The sequence below is a fragment of the Sebastes umbrosus genome, chromosome 1, assembly GCF_015220745.1.
Source record: "Sebastes umbrosus isolate fSebUmb1 chromosome 1, fSebUmb1.pri, whole genome shotgun sequence".
Classification (NCBI taxonomy): domain Eukaryota; kingdom Metazoa; phylum Chordata; class Actinopteri; order Perciformes; family Sebastidae; genus Sebastes; species Sebastes umbrosus.
Genome location: NC_051269.1, coordinates 18550001 through 18573385, shown reverse-complemented (window position 1 = coordinate 18573385; position 23385 = coordinate 18550001). Strand labels below are relative to the sequence as shown.

General features: G+C 40.3%; 1 protein-coding gene across 1 annotated transcript in view; it reads right to left on the bottom strand.

Moving 5' to 3' along the window:
- Window positions 1–23385, bottom strand: part of si:dkey-166d12.2 (rap1 GTPase-activating protein 1) — a 133848-nt gene that overhangs the window by 91994 nt on the left and 18469 nt on the right. Inside the window, exon 2 of the mRNA XM_037766843.1 lies at window positions 13789–13834. The gene's annotated coding sequence lies outside the window, so the exon portion shown is untranslated. The remainder of the gene's footprint in view (window positions 1–13788; window positions 13835–23385) is intronic.

Here is a 23385-nt window from a genome sequence, read left to right as displayed (position 1 = left end):
GTCACATCAGTCTTTAGATTCCTCGGTCTCGTCAGTCCTGTGAGTCACGTGAGGCATTAGTCAGTGAAGTTGACGTCAACCAGAACCGTTTCCTAACCCTGACTAATTGGTTGTGTTTCCTAAACCTAACTTCCTGTGAAAACAGAAGTTTATTTTGAAAGGACACTATGCATGTAACGAACATATTGAAAAGCCGTCCCTGGTCCGTCCAAAAGTAACGCATGAGGGGTACCCCGTGCATTGGTCTCCGATGCCGAGGGGCACTGACCAAGCGGCGGCATTTGGCAAGTTGGGAGTGAGAATGCGATGGCCGCACAAGCATTTTTCTCTCTTTTGTGCTGGACAAGTTACCGTTTTGTGTTCACCCAACATTTCGGATCCAAGATCTCTGCACAATCAGTGATCTCATCTACCTGCAGAAGGAAGAAACGGACCCCGTTCTTCACGAAGGAAAGACGACCGTCTTTTCCTTCAACTGAGTTGACTCTGGCTGTTTTCCTCCGCTGCCACACGGAGAATCGGCCCTGCCGTTCACCCGCTGACGAGCGTGATAACGGCCCGTTATTGCCCGAGCTCGCGGAACACCGCCGGACCAATCAACGGACGTAACACACCGTAATCACTTCGAGGAGCGTTCCCAGGTAAGAGGCTTGTGTCTGGGCAGAAATTAGTTCAATCGTGTGTTACAATAAGTTTATGTGCTGCTATTGTGTCGAATTTACGGACCACTGAGTCCGCTTGCTTGCTTGCTGTTTGCTTTGCTTACTGTTGTTGATTGTGTGCCCCACGCTGTGGGTTTTCCTTTGTGTTAGTTTCTGCCACCACGGGTAAGATCAGTAGCTGTATTTTATCAGTTAACAGACCAGTGCACGGCCGACGAACCTGAGTTCGCCTGCCGGGCTTCTGAGTGGTAATAAGACAGCTGCTACGTCTTTCCCGCGGCAGTTAGGATTCTTTTTGCTGCGCTCTGAGCGCACCTTTCTTTTCTCTCTTCTACTAACCCACACATACATACACACACACACACACACACACACACACACATTTTACTGACAACGTGAGGACCACGTTCTCCATTGTGCTTTGTCTTTAAATTTCGCGGCCTCGGAACACCTCGTGCTTCCTCTTGCTCCTCCCGCACGCACACAGCAGCACAGCACACTGAACTGCTTTCAGTACCATGGACAGCAGCAGTAGAGACATCTAATAAAGGATTCACTGTTCACTATAACTGCACATTTAAATTGCATGGTGCAGCATGCAGCAAAACCCACTGGATTTTATTTTAAAATCCAGTCAAGATCCATAATTTCCTATGTTATGTGATACATTTCAGGAATATATATCTATGAAATCATGCACAAAACATCATTTTGTTTAATTTCATGTTATCTAATAAATGATAGCAATTTTATCTGAGAATAATCCCAGATTATTATGCTTTCTCAATTGAGTTTTCCAATATACGACAAATCCAGAAAAGATAATTGCTCCATTTTGTTTTGCAAATGATGGCAATTTAATTAGAAGGGAGTTTATTGAATGAGTTTGAGAGCTGCGTCCTCACAGGCATGGCAATATCAGCTCATTTAATTCATATTAGATAAACTTGAGGCACGGGTTGGTTCAAATCATGCGTCCTGGGGCCAATCAGATGCAATTCTTGTCATACGTTCATCTGGATATATAGCAACTTTAACCTTCCCGAAAGCCAATTTGTAAACATCCTGCAGATAAGGAGCAACATTAGCGTCCACTGGAAGACGTGTTTGTGTCCACTTGACGGATGTAAATTCAATATTCCCTCTCCTTTTAAATCGGGCTCCACTAACCCCTGAGTGAAATATCGGGCTCTTTAGCTGCTAAATGCTCCACTATGTTTGCCAGCTAAGTGCTAACTGTGTCTGTTTGCCATTTGGTGCATGCATTTGAATTAGTTTAAACTGGGACACTATAAATGGATCACTCACAAACATGCACACACCCATGCTCTTAACAAATGTGCTCATGAACATGTGCACGCTTTTTCCACATAACCACAGTATTTGCACAAATTACAACCCTGAGATTCGCGCGAGTGAAGCAGCTGCTCTAGGTGAGGGAATGTGCTTCGTGACACAGAGTCCCAGTGTGCAGTGTGATCTCTGTGTTCAGACCGCGCTTTACGCTTCTTGGCAGTAACCCTCGACTTCAGTTGCGGCATCAAAGGGCAAAACAGCTCTTTCATTTGCCTTTGTTCCCACTGTGGCATTTCACCAAATCCGACTACACCGGCAGTGTCCAATCCCCGCTGTGGCCCTGACCCTTTGAGGGCACCCGGACTCCAGCAGGGAATTGCTAAGCTTGTTCCTACGAGGAGGCGACTTGCTGTGACACGCTCTCTATGACGACGTTTATCAACTAGAGATTTGTAAATCGAACTCGCGGGAGTTGCAGCTCTGACAGGATCATGACGTCACTGAATTTATTTCTACAGAACATTGGAGTATTAGAAAAAATGGCACCTATAATGGAAATATTATAAATCAATCAGGTTTAGAAATGGAATAAAAAGCTTCAAATGTCAGTTTCGAATTGACTATAGGGAAAACAACTGAGCATGATGTAACTCTATTGTAAAACTGTGTAAAACTTAGGGCTGTCAATGGCTTAAAATATTTAATCGTGATTAATTGTAAATTAATCATTTTTTAACTCTTCAAAATGTGCTTTAAAGGGAGATTTGTGAAGTATTTAATACTCTTATCAATGTGGGAGTGGGCAAATATGCTGCTTTGTGCAGATTTATGTATATATTTATTATTGGAAATCAATTAACAACACAAAACAATGACAAATATAATCCGTAAACCCTCACAGGTACTGCATTTAACATAAAAAAAAATGCTCAAATCATAACATGGCAAACTGCAGCCTAACAAGCAAAAACAGCTGTCAGTGTGTCAGTGTTCTGACTTGACTATGACTTTTGGGCATGTCTGTGAAGGGGAGACTCGTGGGTACCCATAGAACCCATTTTCATTCACATATCTGGAGGTCAGAGGTCAAGTTCTCTAGTTTCATATGATGCCAGTTCTTTGTAGCTTTAAAACTGAGCCCGCAAACCTCGTTGCATGAAAGAAATTGGTGGCGTTAAACAAATTTGCATTAACGCGTTTTTATTACGTTAACTTTGACAGCCCTATTATACATTTTACACATAAAATTGATTTTATTACACAAAGAAATGTGATTTTACCTAATAAATAAGAGGATAAAAATCATCCTTATCCAATTTCAACACTCACAAAGTGTTTCAGTGCTTCAGTTCGTTTCTAACAACAGCCAGCCTATGGCCAGCTGGTACAGAAAACAACTCAGAGACACACATGTCCATCTGGACCCTGTATGATAAAGAAATATACAATTTGTCAGCCCTTAGCAACACTCAAACCCAATTCTACCCTCAGTGCTGCTTTATCAGTTTCTGTTCAGATATAGCATTCAAACTCTGCAGCTCTGATGGTAGCAGCCCATGAACGCACACCTGCTGGAGAGAGGAAGAGGTCTAGGTCTATTTCTTCTAGTATTCAAGTCAGGGACAAAACCCCCCTCTCTTTATCCCACCTTTCAGACCGGAACCAAAGCCTGTTCAGGATGTCTGTGCTTTTGAATGATGGATGATGGGCGACACAAGGTCACACCAAAGACAAGGGGAGGAGAAATGCAGGATTAGATTAAATTTAAATTCAATATGTCCTTGGAGACTGGGCCCCTGAATTGTTTCTGGAATACTTTTCTATAGGCAATTACATGCAACGAGATAAATTATAGCAGTATATGCGAACACACATGGTCTATATAGCACATCCCCCAGAGCATCAGTATGCAAGTGAGCTTTGAGATTATTTGTGGCAGCTTGCTATTGAGCACTAAAACAAACGCTCACATGGTTTCATTCATACTTGGTATGATGCACAATGTTATTTATGATGCACCTCTTTCTCTGACTGTCATATCCTTTCCTGTGGGGTACCCGAAAGGATCTGTCTTAGGAGTGGACCACTGCTTTTTTCATCGTACATGATCCCACTTGGCAACAATCTCCGTCTGACAACTGAGAGACTTTTTAGTACACAATTCCTTCTTTTTGTTTGTATCCCCGCACTGCAGCTCAGCACAGAAACAAAGTCAGTAGAAACACAAACAGATATCCATTTGATGTGACTGACTCAGACTGCTGAAGGCTCATATAAACTTCAGATAAATGCATTTTTGCAGAGAACAAAGATTGTGGATTTTGTATTGAAAGGGCATTATGAAGAGATCTTTTTGTAGCCGGTATGACAACAAGGAATTATTATAGCAAAACCTGTTTCAATGTTCATACAGGCATCAGACTATATTTTAAAGACAGACTTTGTGAACCTATCTTTCATGTTTAGGGGATCTTCATCCTTATGTGGACAATGATAAACATGTGTCATTGACTCTCGTTGGAAACGGACAGTAGTCTTCTGTGTTAAAGTCCAATGTCTTGTTGACCCATCCATCCCGACTTCCTCCCTACACAGACTTTGTCACACTAAGTCACCAGACATCCTCCTTTGCCCCCATCACAATTACTGTGGTCACTAGAGGGTTATGTCACTTATGTCGTTTTGGGGCATTCAACGTCATCACTACGTCACTGTGTTTGTTGGACCCATCCACGTCACCTCCCGTCTGCTTTAAGCAGTCTTTCTCACTTTTCATTGTAGTCACTAGCTCCGAGCGTAGCATATTCACACAGATGCATTTACATTGCAGGCACTACAGACTTCATGGCGTGAAAATGACATGCCTAAAGCAAGAAGGGTGTTCTTATCATACCATTCATATGCCTTTTCATGCAACCAGGCTGCCTGAAGATACAAACTATGACCTCAAGCTGCATCGGATTTAATACAGTTAGATCTCAGCTTGTCAGAGAACTGCCTCCGCCTAAATAAAGACAAAACAGAAATCATGACTAATAATGATAATGGCTTCATGGTCCCCACAGAGAACCTGTCTTCCCTCTCACTGTATATGTCTGTGATTCAGCAAATTAGCTTCAATATTTGTTTTAACTTTCCTCATGAAAGTCACCTTGGTACAGACTCTCCAGGGAATCAGCGCTGCCATTTAAAACTAATACATTATTCTGGAAGCTCAAATAAATACTTAGTGAGAGAGACACACATTGAGTAAGAGAGAGCTGGTCAAGAATTATTAGACACTTATCTTACCCAGAACACATTATGATTATTATTACTACAGGGTAGATTTATATCATTAGTATTTGCTTGCTTCAAGGCAGTGTGTTTCATTAAAAATGCTCCACCCCCCATTCAAATTGTAATTGAGCATTTACTCTACAGTATGAGGCTGCATATCACCAGTCTTGACTTTGATCACAAATTCAAGTCTGTAGGTGACTACTAATACAGATTCAGTGTCTTTTTCAAGGACACTTCAGCAGGAGGGATACCTCCTTGGATGTCCAGAGGAAGAATTTAGCCCGTGATGGGAGACTTTGAACAATCAAAGGTCATTTCATAGAGAGAGCGTTCCTATTGGCTGTTCATTCAACAGAGGCAGCTGTCAATCACTCACAAACTCCGATCAAACGGTCAAACTAGGCAGCGCTGATCAAATATGAATCAATATTCTGTTACTGTAATGTCTATTTCTCTCCTCAAATGTTTTCAGAAACATCTTGTAGTGTACTGTTTAGCTGTAAAGTGAGGAAGTTTCCTTTGGCTCGTGGGCGGTGCTTGGGATTTCCTCAACTGATCTCAACATGGCGGCCAGGTCACAAACTTTCTCATTTTACAGCTAAACAGTACACTACAAGATAAAAAGAAATTGGCATTACAGTAACAGAATATTGATTCATATTTGATCAGCACTGCCTAGTTTGACCGTTTGATCGGAGTTTGCGAGTGATTGGCATCTGCTCAGAGACGGCAAGGCTCCACCTCGGCTCTGATTGGTTGTTTTCCTCCGGTCTGTTAAATCTTGAAGATACCATTAGGAGCACCGGAGGACACAGAGGAACATGATTTTTTTTTTTCCAGATTACCTGTCTCATGTACTACTGTCAGGATACAGTGACCGTTTTATAAAAATCACTTTTTTTAAAAATCATATTTGCTCCAACCTGCCTACCCCAACTTTAAACCTTCCGATTCCAGTTCTTCTTAGAAGCGGGAGAGTTGCTGTGTTGAAATGATAACTATCACTTTCCTCAGTAGAGATGACTACATCTATTTTTTGCATTTCTTTTTATTTGCTGATTCTGCCTCGTGATGATGCAAGGTTCTGCAACCTGCCGATCAGGAAGGCACTGAAAGATAATACATGAAACTAAAATGAGACGGTGATTTTGGAGCGGGCAATAATTCCTCAGAGAAGCCATAGCACTTGTGATGAGTTCAACTCAGAGTCATGAGGGGCCCCTGTAGGCTGACAGGCAATATGATCCATATATCCATTCACCACCACAAGGCTTTATTAAACAGTCTGGGAGAAGTGGAGTTTTATTGTCGTGGGCTAAATCGACACATTTTTGGTTAAAATGAGACGGCTTACGGCTGAATGATACATTTTTTGGGGGGTTTGCCATAATTGCTTTTCACTGAAAGACTGAAAAATCCAGCTGCATAGTGTAGCGTGTGCAACAGTTAGCTTTTTTCGACAATTGTCCGACTGACATGGTGTAATAATCAAATTACCAGTGATGCATTAAGTGATTGTAGAGATTATTGCTTATCATTCAGAAGAAAAACTGAATATAGACATTTAATTCAGAGCAAGCAGGTGCAGTGTATGTGAAAGTCTATTTGTGTGAATAATAAGACGTGGGCGATAGGAGGTCTGCGTGAACGATTAGATACAATCAATAGCAATGATGAGATAAAAGTGAAACACAGACATTTCATCTTGCCGGGACATTTCTAATCAACCTTTGCTGAATCACAGCACAGCCACAGTCTCTAACAACCAGACTGCACTTCAGAAAAACACATCCTGCAGCTATTTCACTGCTTGCTGCACACAGTAGTTATCACACGGAGAGCACCGCAGCGCGGATGGGAAATATAATGACTTGTTCATTGTATGCACTGAAGAGAGTCATCCGGCAAGCTACTTAGGAGCGAATGATTCCAGATTAGGGGTGAAAGCAAGTTTTCACTTCTTTATAGTTATCCTTGACATTTTGAAAGCACCATTGCAGTCACACTGTACTGTGAAGTGTCTTACAGCCAGTAAATGTATAGATTCATATTGTCTGTCAGCTGAATATTGAATATTTATATATAACTGCGAAGGGCCAGCCCTACAAACACAAAGTCTGTCACTGAGTGAGTGACTCAGTGATGAAGTTACACATTTGGTCGGCCAAGTGTTGGCGTTTCCTCGTTGGTCGTTGCTCTTTCTAAAGGAAAAGGCGGGAAAAGTCATTTATGCAAATGAGCCCATCCAGCGCGATGCGTCCAGCTCATGACACTTGGACGTTTTGGTTACGTTCCACACACAACGTAACATAATGACGATCAGCCCATCATAATGAAAATCATGAGCGTACAACATGTTGAAGCAAAAGACAGAAGCCTTAGCTTTCCACTGCAAAAATAATGAATGCTCTAGCTATTGTGATTTTATTTTAGATCGATTTAAACAGGATCATGCAAATGAATATGCCATTTTTTTCATATAAAGGAGAACAGCCACTGCTCTAACCTGAACTTTTTTTTTTAGTATTACAGTGTTATTGGATCACTCAGAAGCCAACTCCCTTGTCGGGCACACAAACTCACATCATAATACATCACAGACAAAATTGTGTTTGCTAAAGTATGTGAATGGTTTACAAATTAATAGTGTCAAGGGAGAGTCATTATTCAATAAACTGATCCCAAAGATTGCCCTCGACTACCAGCTGCTCTGTAGAGAGAAAGTGTTGAAAATAATGAATTTAGAAAATAGAAATAGTACATCATGACAAAATAAATACCAAATTTGCTGAAGATATTTTAAGTTTTAAAGAGGACCTATTTCCCCTTTCATTTAGTTTGTTATAGAGTTTTTTGTGCATGTTAAAGGTCTGCAAAGGTACAAAGCCCAAAGTCCACACCAAAGGAATTTACTCTCCCCCACAGAAACAGTGCTCCCGAACTGCCTGAAACGCCTCGCTTGAAGTCCCGCCTTTTTTTCCGAAACGTGATGATGTCACCAAGCAACACATATTTCCTCTAGCGGCTAGTTCGAGCGGAGCTGGAGTGGAATCTGAAGAGTTTGGTTCGGTTGACCAGTCACAACAGAGGAACAGCTGACCAATCAGAGCAGACTCAGGCAGGAGCTCAAACAGAGCGTTTCAGACAGAGGGTGAAAAGAGGTGCTGCAGCACAGTCATTATGAGAAAAGTAAAGTGTTTTTTGAACATTAAAGCATGTAAACATGTTCTAGTAGAAACCCCAAATACAAGTTTGAACCTGAAAATAAGCATAATAGGTCCTCTTTAAGCCAGTAACATACAGTATGTTAAGAATAATGCAGCCAAAATGTGTTGGCCAAAAAGAGCTGCAAGTCAGGGAGTGTGTTTTCATTGAGCTGAGGGACAAACACACTGAGCACAGTTTGGAGTGGCCTCCAAAAGTCTGCAACAAGACTTTTCTGAGAGACATTTACAAAAAGTACAGGCAACCACCGTTCAATGGGAAATGATGAACAGGACGCAGCCAGTGAACGGAACAGCGTCTTCTGCACAGTGAAACGACTGAGCTGGTGTCAGATTTAGCTGTGTTGCCTACTGTATTCCAGAGTATCTGTAAAATACAGGCAATGAAGGTGACCCTGAACACGCAACACGCCCTTCCTGACAGGCTCATCCGTCATTTCAATCTATTAGCTTAACACTCCGCTACTACTGCTTACGACATCATTCTTCGACCCAAGGTTCAGAGGACTTGACTTCCTCACAGCTGAGGTCAGACAGAGCTGACTTATCACCGGACGAAAGTGGACACTGAGGAGAGGGAGGAACACAACTACCAGCCAGCTACTTAGATATAAAAACAAAGGAGATGTTGGATCAACTGTATCGCCATAACCCTGCAAACAGGAGCTCCCGAGAGGAATTCATGGAGCGTGAAATAGCTGCTTTCTCTGCAGAATCAACCAACAATGTATAAATCAGTCATTAGTCAAGTTAGTATGGAAAATGAGTCGATAAAACCCACTTGGCATAAATGTCAGGGACAAATCTGTCACTTCTGAAAGGGTTTTTCAGAAAAGCTGAATACATAGCAAACCAACTGAGATTTGTGTCGTCATGTCTGCTAATGGTCTGCATGATATTTTAATTTCTTTCTATAAGATAATGCCATAATGTTTGTTCAAAACACAAAGATGTTTTGTTGACAAGGCAGGGTGCTTGATACCACCTCAACTCTATATCTCAGCAAATTGTCACGTTGGTTTTGACATTGATTTAATGATTAATACATCGGCACATGAGATTCATTTTCCCATGTTGACTCTCTTCGATGTTTGTCCTTATTAATGAGAGTATGGCTGGTTAGAGGTTTCAGACATCTGAGCTCAACTGTTGACTCACAGGTTGGTTAAATGTCTGCTTAGAAGTAACTAGCTGATTTAGCAATTTTCTATTTTATTATATAAGATTCAGACAATTTATTTATTGAAAATGAAAGGACAATGATATAGGATATAAAATATATGATACTGTATGAGTAAATACAAGAGAAAAACTAAGATATACACAGCTGGTATATCGTTCAGCCCCAAGGCAACTGTATCTGTGTTTATTCAAATAGCACAATGGCAAAACTTTTAACTGCAACACCTAATTGAACCCGAGCATCCAGGTACCGGGGGCAACTGCGCACATGACAACAAACACCAGATACATGTTAAACATATAGCAACATATTCATCATACATACCCACATAATGGGAAGAAGCTCGGCTTAAAGCTCATGAAAACAATTTTGACCTAAATGAAACACAATTCCAACACCAAGCAACTACATTAGCACCCAGTAAAAACACGGCAAATGCATTTACACATAGTGGTGCTAGCGATTTTGCTACTTCATGCAACCCACACAAACGATATGTTATTATGAAAGCTGAGACTCCAACGGTATGAGCGTTATCACTCTAGCACGACTAAAACTCACTGAATCACCAGCTGAAGAAGAGAAAGAAATAAACTCCACGTTATACAGCCATCGGCATAAATTATGTCTCACCCTTGCTGTTTTGTGATCAAAGGTTGAGTTTGAGGGCATAACAATCAACTCAAAAATGATCCAGAGACATTTGAAAGAGAATTTTGAAAGCACTATTGCAGTGACACTGTACTCTGAAGTGTCTTACAGCCAGTAAAAGTATAGATTCATATTGTCTGTTAGCTGAATATGGAATATGATGGTCTCTTTGGTCTCTCTAGGTTGTGAAATTAGGCTTCAGGTGAGTCTGTCAGAAAGAGTTCCGACATCCTACTAGAATAAGTACAATTGGACGCCGCTCAAAGTCAGAGTTCCTACTTGTAAACTCGGGGCAAATCCATCTACCCCGACTTCACGAAGAAGCAGTTGTCTGACGTCACACAACAATGGAACCATTAAAAGAAAAACTAAAAGCCATCAACTAAAAAGGCAATGTAAAGTATATTTCACATATACATTTTAATTAAAATAATACATAGTATCATGTAGAAAACCTGTTCCGCATGGAAATTGATGTCAAAATATGTCACCAATGTCATTAGGTAGCTGGTTACGGTGAACAATCTCTGAAAGTTATCTTCTCTTCACTTAAGTTATTTGGGAAAACTTTAAAAATGGCCCAATGATTTTTGTTTATGTTTGTTGTCTTGCACCTGAAACAATATCAACTGGGAAAATTCGACCTCCAATTAGTTTGGAACGCAGCATTAGTCTCTATCTGGTGGATGAACTGTGGTACTGCTTTCCAAAAGTCCAAATCCAAAAGGCATTAGTTAAATGGACTAATGGGTGATGGTTTCCTTTCAATGGGAACATGATTTTTCAAAACAAAGCCAAAAACAGTTGTATTTAGATGGAATTAATACCTATAGTGACATGCAAATTAAATTATTAAGCTTTACAGTTACCTGAGAAAATTTCAAATGGCGCAGATTTGAAGATTCTGCCTGTACATGCCTCTACTAAAACCTCTCCAACTTTGCTCTGCTTCACTTTATTAGCATCAGCTTGTGCACAGGTAATGTTCAGATGTTGTGGTATGGTTTGCTAGTGGTTTGAGGCTGTAACTGTATCATTTCTTATGGATACTCACTCTAAAAGTGTACAGTTTTGTCAGGTGGAAATTAAATCTTTCATTTATGCTGTGTTCCATCTTCATTTACATATACCCAACAAATTATATAATCATGCTTACACCTCTGCAGAAATTACCTTTATTTTGATACCAAGATTATTCAAATAGACCTTGTAGTAGCAGAGATACACTCACATTTTGTGCACGTCATCTTCGAGCAGAGGCATGAGCCTGAGGCATAAGGTTCTTAATTCACTGAAATATTCAGCTGCATCACTCACAGATTCATTAAAATGCCACCATGATATTTAATGGCTCTGGGTGAGGTGTGATTTCCTGTGTGGTCAGTGGTGATGGAAGCAGATCCTACATTCAACTGAAGGTATCATCCACCTTGTTAAGCATTCTACGAGAAGGTAACACAGCCTTGGCATTCTTCACAGGTTACAGTTTTTTGCACTCTGAAAACCAGCTGACAGTCGGCCAAGTCATGAATTATTCAATCTGAAGTACACAGGAAACCAATAGAGATTGCTTTCTTGTTTACTGAAGTGGCTTGCAGTACCACGACTGTCGATAATGCAAGAATAGAGGCACTCAACTGTAGTATTGGAAATAATCTGGAACTTGAAAAGTTGCCCAAGCTCTGCATACAGTTTGTGGCTGCAGCACAGGATGCAATATGGAAGGAGGGAGACAGCTATGATGATTACTGTCTTTGCCCATTTGTCATACACATAACCCAGTTTTTTTCTTGCAGCTATAGAATGACAGAATTCACCAACTCAGATACAAATAGCAAAATCAGCAGAATGTAAATTAAAAAGTCAATATGATTTCCAAATCAAACAGTCTTATCTCAAATAAACAGCTTCTCTTTCATTCTTTATGTTTCTTCTTCACTCCAGAATATGTTGTTTAGACATTTCATGAAATATCTGACCATAGGTACAATACAGCAGAAAAGTGCATTCGTTCCGATACTGGTCTGAAAATTACCAAACTGAGAAATACTAAGAGAAGTAGGGGAAGTCAGAAATGAGATGCAGTTAATGGATCACAGGAATTCAGCCACATTGTAAATTGACTGTCACCTGACGGGAAAAAAAAAAACACAAGAAGCTGGAAGCTTCACTGCATCCTTTATAAAGATCTTGGCAAAAGTTGTGGTTCAATATGTTTAAACTCTTGGCTTAAATTTAAAAAAGGCAATTCGGAGAGAAATGAGACGGTGTGTGTGATAAATGCAGGGCATCAAGGGTTAGACCCAGAGGGCAACTCCGGGTCTGAAAAGTGAAGCCAATGCTGAAGTGTCTTAAACTTGCATTCTTTCTAATAGCCAGCAGGGGGCGACTCCTCTGGTTGCATAAAGAAGTCTGATTATATAGAAGTCTATATGACCCTACTTCTCACTTCATTTATTACCTCAGTAAACATTGTAAACATGAGTTTATGGTCTCAATTGCTAGTTTCAAGTCTTCAATACAGCATGATGTTCATTTAGTAAATTGTTGTGATTGACAGGTTTTTACCACGGCGTTGTTCGTTCTGGGAGTTGTCCGTGTTTTTGTCTTAAAACTTTAACCCTTTCACAGACAGACAGCCAAACCGCTAAACTCTAGGCTTCAAAACGGCAGTCCACAAACCAATGGGTGATGTCACGATGACTACGTCCACTTCTTATATACAGTCTATGCTATTTAATGACCACAAAGTAAACATCATTCTGTTGGCATTGCAAACAGAACATGTAGCCTACAATGTTTTCCTGTCTTTCAACCTGATCTCATGGGCAGGCATATAAATAACACGCCATTATAAGGACATTCAGCGTGTCATGATAAAGCATTTTAAGCTTTTTGCGTGTCATTTCATGCCACAGGGTTATTGTTGGCACTTCTTGTTGCAAAAGACCAAGATGGGGACCGCCTAAATGCCGAACTCGAAGCTTCAACACGGCAGTCCACAAACCAATGGGTGACATCACGGTAACTACGTCCACTTCTTATATACGGTCTATGGTTAGACATGTTGTCTCCCTAATTAACAACTGACCATGTCTGTAATTATGAGTCTGTGCACTAAAACCTCTATTAGTATCACATCTTTGTCAAGGTAATTTCAGTACTGAAGCACAGAGAGTGTATGAAGTCAGCAGGGTTTAAAGGGCCTGCTGCTGCCTCTGTTCCTGACTCCATGCAGAGGCAATAATCTCAACAAACACCGGTCACAGTCATCTCAAACACCACAGGAAGTGACCCGGAGCACTCGCCACACACAGCGTGGCCATAAAACACCGTGTGTTTCTTTTCTTTTCACTCCAGCTTCTTTCTTCCCGCAGGTTAGGAGACAATACCTCAGTTTGAATTCTATTTTCTATTTACTTTCGCTTTCAGTAAGATGAAGTCATGATGTGATACAGGTAATGATTTGTGTAAATGATTATTGACCTACCTGTAAGCTGCCAAGCTGTACAGTATGCTCCTCTGGTCAGCTGTTTCTGTGGAAAAAAGAAGACATTTCTAAATTAATTATGAAAAAAGATGCAGATTTACAGTATGTGACAGATGCTGGAAAAATAACATATTCCATTTTCCAAAAAGCACAGGTAGCCAAGCTTCAGCTGCAGCTGAATACACTTATCCATCACTAAGCCATCCAATTAATGGCATATTCATTTGTCTGTATGATATAGAGTGTATCACATCTTATACACTACATTGAAAACATTATAGTTTGCATTTGAGCATTTGACTGACTTAAATCTGACACACGTCCTGGAGCAGATTAAACCACCCACCGCCCCCGAGCCTGTGTGTACACGAAATTTAACTGCCAGCTGCAAGAACACACATCATGAATATCAATTATTGCTAAAGTGGAGCTGTGAAAATTAGCCGGGGCGGTTCTATTGTGCAGGTTAATGGAAACTCAGACAGGCCTTTAACTGTAGGGTTAATGCCAGTACTAAGCCACTGTGACAATTCTTTCCTTGAGCTTGAATAATAAATTGAAAATGTGTGTGGGCCTACATGATTGGTTGGCAACATGCATGAAACATTGGATTTATAAAAAGAGAAAAAAACAAGCAATTAAGGACAAGGAAAGAAATTAATTTTTCAGAACATTACATGTATGCTTCTAAAATAGACATCAATCATCTGAATAAGCATGCTACGTTTAAATCACGTCTCAAACATGAATATATTACACTAAGATCTTCCGGTACATTCCCTCTTTATTGAATATAGATAGTATAAAAAACATACTGTAATTTTTCTATTAACGTAAAGCATCTTGAGGCATGAACCTGAACTGAAGCAGCAGGGCTTTAACTACTCTGTTTAAGCTATATTTGATCATATTTTATTAAGAAACTTCCCTTAGTTTTGTTATTGTTTTGTTGCAATACAATTCAGCTATGTACGGTGTATGATACCTATGAAAAGTAATGCACTGTATTTCATGTATATCCACGAAAACAATTTTTGTGCAATTCTGGTAATTGTAAACCAGGAAATATAAAGAGTGGCGAATGCCGCGAAGGGAGGAAGTCAAGGTGGATGGTTAAAAAACACCCTGACTTTCCCCCAGGAGACCGGCGTTCGTGAAGTCAACGTTGATTTACTTTAATGTAAGTGATGTCACTTCTGGAGTTATTTTAAGCCAAACCACAATCTTTTCCTAAACCTAAAAGTAGTTTTGTTGGCTTAAGTTTATTTTGAACAGACTATGCATGTAACAAGCAGAAATTGACACGCGTTGCTGGACATTTGTAGGAAAACAAATGAAAAAGGATAAATAATATTTTCGCAAGATATCATGTGAACCGTTGTATAAAAATGGCTGTCAAAGTTAACCTGATAATAACGGGTTAGCGCAAATTTGTTTTCACACCAACTAAATTTCTTTGACACATTAACACAACTTGCGATTTTTAGGTTTAACAGGCTCAGTTTTAAGAGTGAAGATACTAGCATTATATAGAAACTAGAAAACCTAAAGAATCCATTGGTACCAACCAATAGCGCTCCAAACTCATGCAAAATTTTGGCGAGGAAAAACTGGCACGGACATTTTCAAAGGGGTGCCTTGACCTCTGACCTCCAGATATGTGAATGAAAATGGGTTCTATGGGTACCCACGAGTCTCCCCTTTACAAACATGCCCACTTTATGATAATCACATGCAGTTTTGGGGCAAGTCATAGTCAAGTCAGCACACTGACACACTGACAGCTGTTGTTGCCTGTTGGGCTTCAGTTTGCCATGTTATGATTTGAGCATATTTCATATTTTTATGCTAAATGCAGTACCTGTGAGGGTTCCTGGACAATATTTGTCATTATTTTGTGTTGTTAATTGATTTCCAAAAATATATACATACATTTGCATAAAGCAAGCATATTTGCCCACTCCCATGTTGATAAGAGTATTAAATACTTGACAAATCTCCCTTTAAGGTACATACAGATAGAAAATGTGCAAATAATTTACGATTATCTGAGAATATGTTCACTAAAACACATCCAGTTGTCAAGAAATGGGCAATATTTTTCCCTTATCCCCAAAAAACATTTGAGATCCAACCATTATAGCAGCTTTCATTTCAGCAGTTATCTGGCAAAGCCAAAGTTAGAAAGTTATAGAAGGTGGAAAGTCACATCATCATCTAAACCCAGAGAGGTAATGAAATAAGCTCTGGGGACACAGTTTACTGAAGGGGCTGGCCACAAACTGTCTGACTCAACGGATTATCGGTGGATGTTTTTCAGACTAGAATCCTGCAATAAAAACTGAGATGTTTTCCGGCCTTTTGAGTCAATGTGAGTACATCCGGACACAAGAGAATGACAGTCATTGAGAGTGATGCTTACAGTAAAATAGCATAGGTTTTAACTTTAACAGATGAGACCACGTTTTACTTCCAATCAAGGACTGAGTTCCACAATACAGGAATTGATATTCCATTAAATTACAGTCTGGAGCTGCATGTTCCTCAGACAATAATGTCTCACTCGCCAAGGCCTAATTTCCGTCAGCAGCAGAGCCATTATCATTATCGCCACCATCAATGACATATCTGGTGGGCGTACTAATCCTAATTAACAGCAGGAGGTGGGGCTGATCAGCCAATCCAGTTATCTTAATTTACCTATTCAGCTACGGAGAAAATGGAGAAGGAATGAAGGCAATTTAGTCAAACAACTGTAATCACAATGTGTTGATGAGAGAAGTGGGATATCATCTCTGATACAGCAGGCTTTCAGGTGGAGGTAAAGCACAATAAATGATTTAATTATGTTTTATCTGAACATAAAGGAGGAAATGAATTGAGTGATAACAGCAAAATGAACCCAGAGGACTCGTTGATGTTGATAAAAGTATTCAGAATTCACATTTGCATTTTTGTCCACACCTGTCAGCTCCATATTAACTCTGGTATCAAGCAGCTTGCAGAAAACGAACGTGCAGTTGCAGCCGAGGAGGACTGATCAATATAAACACAAATATATTCTGCTTTTCTACCTACACCTTTGCAAACATCTGGTGCACAAAGCCTGTTTGCATAAGCAGCTCACCTCCACAGGGTTTTAAATAGTTTGTTCGCATTGGATTTCACCCTCGGCTCCAACATGGTAAAAATAAAAACGTACAACGATCAATACATACATTAGCAACATCTAAACCCTTAAAGGTCAAGTGTGTAGGATCTAGCGGCCATATTCCATTTCTGCCAATAGATACCCCTAATTGTTACACACTGGTCCTTTAAACTTAGTAGTTATCAGTACAAGAGTAAGTATCTGACTTTGTATATAGGATTTTTCAGCCGGTTAAACTGTTATCAGGTCATTAAATGGACGTTATCAGTGGTTATAAGCCTGATAGATTTGGGTCAGAAGGGGCCTACTAACCGCTGGGAGGTTTTATCTTCTATTCACATGGTCAATCATCGAAAGAAGGAATAAAAGAACACGACCATAGTAATTATGACAGGAGTAAAAGCAAAAGTCAGGCGCTGTAGTATAGACAGCATGAAGCTCTATATGGGGTGGAGGTCGGGGTCGATGGGACACAAAACACAATCTTTCTCTAATCATAACTAAGTGGTTTTGTTGCCTAAACCTAAAGAAGCCGTTTTGTTTGTGTTCAAAATGTAACGTTTCATTCAGCTTTACAACATGTTAGAACACGTTTCTTTTAAGTTTCGCTTTCACTTTTAAAACGTAGTAGGTGTTGAAGGCCCCTACTGTCTGCTCTGTGTCAGTTTGGCTGACCTTTCAACCGGATGTTGTGACGTTCTTGGACGGAAAACATGAGGCAAGTAAAATAGTCCGTGGGACAGATCGTAAAGCTCTGCAGCCCTGCACTTCCTTCACAACCTCGTAAGTGGAATGTTTTACGAGTTGTGACGTGTTTGTTGGCGATGTCAGAAATGGCGGAGGCCATGGAAATTAATTTTTCAGTGCGTAATAAGTTAATATATTGTAATTTTAGTCATATATTGTTCTTCTTTGTAATTTTATAATAGGTCTGAGGAAAATGTTGATATTCCCAACAGCCTCATCTTTTTCTTCTGTCACTATGCCTTTGCATTTACTGCAATATGTTACCCACCTGCTAGCTTGCTAAATTTGTAGCCTCTGTGGCTTCTAGACGCCGACAGTAACGTTAATATTGGCGTTGCTTAGCAGTTCTCACAACTTAACCACTTGAACGCCAAGCGTATTCATGTTCATTCATGTTCATCTCAGGGCGCAGCCGTTGCGCCATGAAAAATAGAAACTAGAAACGATGTAACGGCATCGCTCCCGCATTTGAGCACACCTGCAGCGCGTCTACATTTACAACAGAGGATTTGAGGGCGCAAAAAACGTGGCATGTGTACGTACGGGCCTTTAATGAGCTGATAACAGTGGAATCGCGTGCATTTTTCCTCCCATGTGTTTTACTGGCCTTCTTTAATTCTTAACTCTGACTGCTTTGATGGAAAGAAGAGTGAACATCAGAGAAGTATGTGAGACACTCTCTTCAATAACTTACTGTACTTACTAAGTCTGTCAGGTGTTTGAGGTAATGTCTAAGACTCCCCTCATTATATTTAGTGTCATTCACTGAAAGATCCAGAGTCATATATTGAGGTAAAGCATGCTGCCCTTTGTTGCATCTCTTGTTTTGACTATAAAAAATAATTTTCCTGCCAACTGTGGCTGGACAGCTGGGTCAATACTGTATGTTGTTTATAAAGTTAAGACACACCAGACACAAATACAAACCCAGCTGTAAACTTCTCCACAACAACACCACCTACACTAAAGCTCTTAGAAAGCAGTACTCACACAGCCCGGCTTAGCAGAAAGCTGCTCTCATCCCTCTCACATAAACATCTCCACAGATCGGAGAGGGACGGAGGATGGGGATCAGGAGAGCATCCCAAAACACCCCAACTTAGTGCCGCCAAACTACACGGTAAACACAACACGGCGTGTGTGCAACTGTCTCGTTGACACAAGTAAACCTTAAGCTTTTGATTTGACACCGCTGAGAACAAAATGAAAACATAACACAAATCTCACAAGATGTAGTGTGTCAATAAATACTGGATAACTGAATATGTGCTGCAGTTTAGACGCTGGAATGCTTATTTAGAATTAAAAAAGCCTATCCAATAATGTTTTTAATAAATTCTTGATAGTATACCTCGCCTAACGTTCCCTGAGGGGGGAGAAAATGTAACAATAAAGGAAATAAAAAAACGCTGAAGCTGGCAAAGGCAGATGTCCCTGAGAGCTGTAGGCGTGGGAAAACATTTGGAGGATGAGACGGAGAAACAATGAGTAGCCAGAAGGGAGAAAATGAAAACATGGAACACACAGAAGTAAACAGAATCTACACAATTAAGTGCTCATATTCACAGAATACAGGACCCGAGGGGATATGTTTAGTGGAGCAATGATTCAAAGAAAGTGGGTTTATAGAGAATTGATAGTGCTCTTCTATTTAGGTATTGAATGAAAGGGGTCATATTGGGTTATATTTTTCTAGTTTTAGTTCCTATTGCTCAAGATAATTACCAATGTAACTGCCAAAATCACGTAAAGGTACTGTTTGTAACTTCTTACAGAGATTTGTCAAGTATTTAATAATCTTATCAACATGGGAGTGGACAAATACGCTTGCTTTATGCAAATGTATGTATATTTTTATTGCTGGAAATCAATTAACAATACAAAACAATGAAACATTTTGTCCAGAAACCCTCACAGGTACTGCATTTAGCTTAAAAAGAATTTGCTCAAAACATAACATGGCAAACTGCAGCCCAACAGGCAACAACAGCTGTCAGTGTGTCAGTGTGTTGACTTGACTATGACTTGTGCCAAACTGCATGTGATTATCATAAAGTGGGCATGTCTGTAAAGGGGAGACTCGTGGGTACCCATAGAACCCATTTTCATTCACATATCTGGAGGTCAGAGGTCAAAGGACCCCTTTGAAAATGGCCATGCCAGTTTTTCCTCGCCGAAATTTAGCGTCATTTTGGAGCGTTATTTAACCTCCTTCGCGACAAGCGACATGGTTGGTACTAATGGATTCCACAGGTTTTTTAGTTTCATATGATGCCAGTGTGTTCACTCTAGCTTTAAAACTGAGCCTACTACAACCTCTGAAAGATTGAATCGCATTAATGCGTTAAAGAAATAAGAGGTGTTAACGCATTAACTTTGACCGCCCTAGGAAGCATTTTGGATTCAACGTCATAAATGTAAAAATTGTGGATAAAGAAGCAAAGCAGAGGCACTGCAAATGACTGTAACTGTATCAATTCTACAACATAGTCTGAGATGTGGCTACATGTGTTGCATTCAAATCGAATCAGAGTTATTACATGTTACTTGTGATGCGTTCGATCTTAATCTTTTGAAAAAGTGAAAGCCCTAACAACACTGTATACGCACTGAAGAGAGTATGAGAGCTTAACAGTGAGGTTTTGACACCACATCAGAATCCAATTTCCGCTAACTCATGACTGAACAGGCATTTCCCATCAATGTGATTCATACAACGATATTTGTGATTGTAATGTTTTAGTCAGGCTTGTTGCAGGAATCAATCACAGGCAGCCTGGAGGCTGTGACAGACAGTGTTGATGATAGACCATCAGGAGACTGGAGAAATATGAAATAAAATGTTGTGGCGTATAGCTCAGGTCCCTCACCTTCCTGCCACCTTCCTGATGTAAATGCTGTCCCTTGCAATCATAGAGGTCTATCTGCTACGGTGAGGCCGCAGTGCAGACAGCACCAATTCCTCATTACTGTAATTGTGTTTTCCTCCTCTTTTTGCTCTCTGGGGAGCAGCAAGGCAATGTTGCTTATCTGGCTGGCATTTCACCACAGCGTGCTCTCTGCATGGCTGTGTGTGAGCGAGCATAGGAAGTGAGTGTGGTGGGAGTCAGTGCCAGTGGGGTTGTAGATGAAGTACAACTATTTTTAAACTGCGTAACCACAGCTACTTTTAGAACTTTGTGATTTTTGAGTGCTCCACGAGATAAATACAATACCAAGCAACCAGTGTACTGACAAAGAAATCACAATTTAAACAACCCTGTTGGCCTGTGTATGCTAAATGCTAATAAGATCCACCAGGGCTGTTTGCTGCTTTATCCAAATGTATGTATATATTTATTATTGGAAATCAATTATCAACTCAAAACAATGACAAATATTGTCCAGAAACCCTCACAGGTACTGCTTTTAGCATAAAAAATATGCTCAAATCATAACATGGCAAACTGCAGCCCAACAGGCAACAACAGCTGTCAGTGTGTCAGTGTGCTGACTTGACTATGACTTGCCCCAAACTGCATGTGATTATCATAAAGTGGGCATGTCTGTAAAGGAGAGACTCGTGGGTACCCATAAAAAACATTTTCATTCACAAATCTGGAGGTCATAGGTCAAGGGACCCCTTTGAAAATGGCCATGCCAGTTTTTAGACTTCTTCGACTCTGTAAACGGCTCATTCTAAGGTAATAAAAACACAACAATTATTATTTTCAGGTGATTATACACTAAAGAAAACATACTTATTATTATTATATTCCATTTCTGCCAATAGATCCCCCTAAATGCCACAGGACTGTGGATAGAGATGCATGTGACCCTGCATAGATGCATTATGTATTTTTAAATTAGAAATCTACTTATCATTAGCACATTTGCTTTTTCCAGTAAGTCTTTCACAAAAAGGTAAAGCATGTGTCTATTCATTGTCACTGTCTTGTCTATCCATCAGTTCTTCCAAAACTAACAAACTTAATCTTTCTATCACCTCAGTGATTTATTCCCCACTGTTTCAAGAGTAACTTGATTCTAAAATCTGCATTTCTGCGGCAGAGAAACAGGACTGGGAGAGAAGCTGAGAAGTTAGAGATGTTTTTAGGGATGCAGCGAGATGAAGGCAAACAGGTCATCATCGTCATGAGGTCTGACTCATGCGTCCTGCAGGCTTGTAAGCGATGCACTGTGGTCCAGGCTCTCCCGACCTCACATCTCTGTTACGTCACCATAACCGCTGCATCACTGGACTGTCTGGCCCCGGCCTGCTGGATGAAGCATCCATTCTGCCTGTTTTATTACATCTGACAGGCTGAGGTTTACATAAAAGCGAAGGCTTAAATTTACACTCATGGCTTCTTTTCAATACTGTCCATTAATCACTGCACTGCGGAGGAGAGAAGAGCTTCCACCAGCAGATGCACCCGCCATAAAATATCCGTCTTAAGTCATTTCGCCCTCTGATTCAGATGCTTGAGATCTTTTCTTACAACAAAAAAAAAGCCCTCACTTGTTCCAAGCGCAGTTGTCCCGTCTTTGCTTTTTTGTCGGGGGTGCAAGAATCTCAGTGTCTTGAAACAGAACAAGAATGCATTACAACCTACAGCATAGTACTTGATTAAAGTATACAACATAGAAGATACAATTCCCACTGGTAAATACAAATTTTATACTGATCTCAACTCGATGAATACTCTAAAACCTGTTTCCAACTGGTGATTATGAAACTAACTTCAACCCGGTGCTTTACCTGCAGAGCACACATCAGCACCTAAGTGTGATTGATTTGTTTGTTTCTTCTTTTCCGAACTCATAAAAACATTCCCCGACATTTTTGACGTGCCGTTCTGATTACTGAAAAGCAAACGTACGGTGTAATTGACCAATCAATTACCTGCTTAGCTGGATCAGACAGATCCTGACACATTTCATCACGTTTTTGTACCAGATGACGGCTCAAACAATCGCCTCACTCATTAAATACGTGGCTTTTGCGGGGTGGTGTTGTGCCACTGCTTGTTTTACCTAAAGCTTATATCATTAAAATGCTATAATTTCTTAATAATTAAGTTGAGGCAGGGTGCCTACACTGTAAAAGTCTGCAAGAAACCTGCCAGAAACATGTAAAATAAGTCAACATTGACTATTTTCACACGGGACACGAACCGCTGTCTCCTTGGAGTAAGTCCTGTGTTTGTTTGACCCATCCAACATCCCCTCCCACCTGCCCTACGCAGACTTTCTCAGTCTCTATACTAGGTCAGTTGCTCTGACCGTCTAATAATGACGCGGATGAGTTTACATTGGAGTTAGTTGAAAGTCCGGTGCGTTTCATACAGACGCTAAAGGGTGCCTCTGTGCTTTGGTATCAGGCTGGGCACTGACCAAGTTGATAAGTTGGGAGTTGGCGAGTCGACAAAAGTCAAAAGTGCCTCTTGTGTTGTGTGTGAACACATTTTTCTCTTGAGAAAAGCTGGCCATGCTACAAATGTCATTTGTCATCAACAGCCAATCAGAATTCAGTGATTCCTTGTGACAATCTGTCCATATGATTTTGTTTCAGAACACTTCCTCCAGGCACATGTAAAATAAATGAGCTGTTGATTGCAGCAAAAGAAAACGTTGCTTGGAGGCTCTGAAATAAGCTTTCCTCTGTTGATGTTTTGTACTTTCTAAAGTTTTTACTTTCTCAACAAAACGATTTAACA